The following is a 211-nucleotide window of genomic DNA, read 5'->3' on the forward strand; positions in this document are numbered from 1 at the left end:
CCTGAGATACCTACACTGGTGACAGAAGACCTGAGCTCTGTGTGCACCAATGATGGTGGGCCTGAGGTCTCTGTGTGCACCATGACAGTGGGCCTGAAGGTGAGCTCAGCATGCCGCCTGACTTCCTGCAACATGCTCCACCCCAGCTGGAGGCCCTGCAGAATCTTCATGCAAAGCTGGATAGTCAGACCTCATATCCTGAGGGTGACAT

This window comes from Octodon degus, unplaced genomic scaffold (assembly GCF_000260255.1).
Source record: "Octodon degus isolate 3935 unplaced genomic scaffold, OctDeg1.0 scaffold00108, whole genome shotgun sequence".
Lineage (NCBI taxonomy): Eukaryota > Metazoa > Chordata > Mammalia > Rodentia > Octodontidae > Octodon > Octodon degus.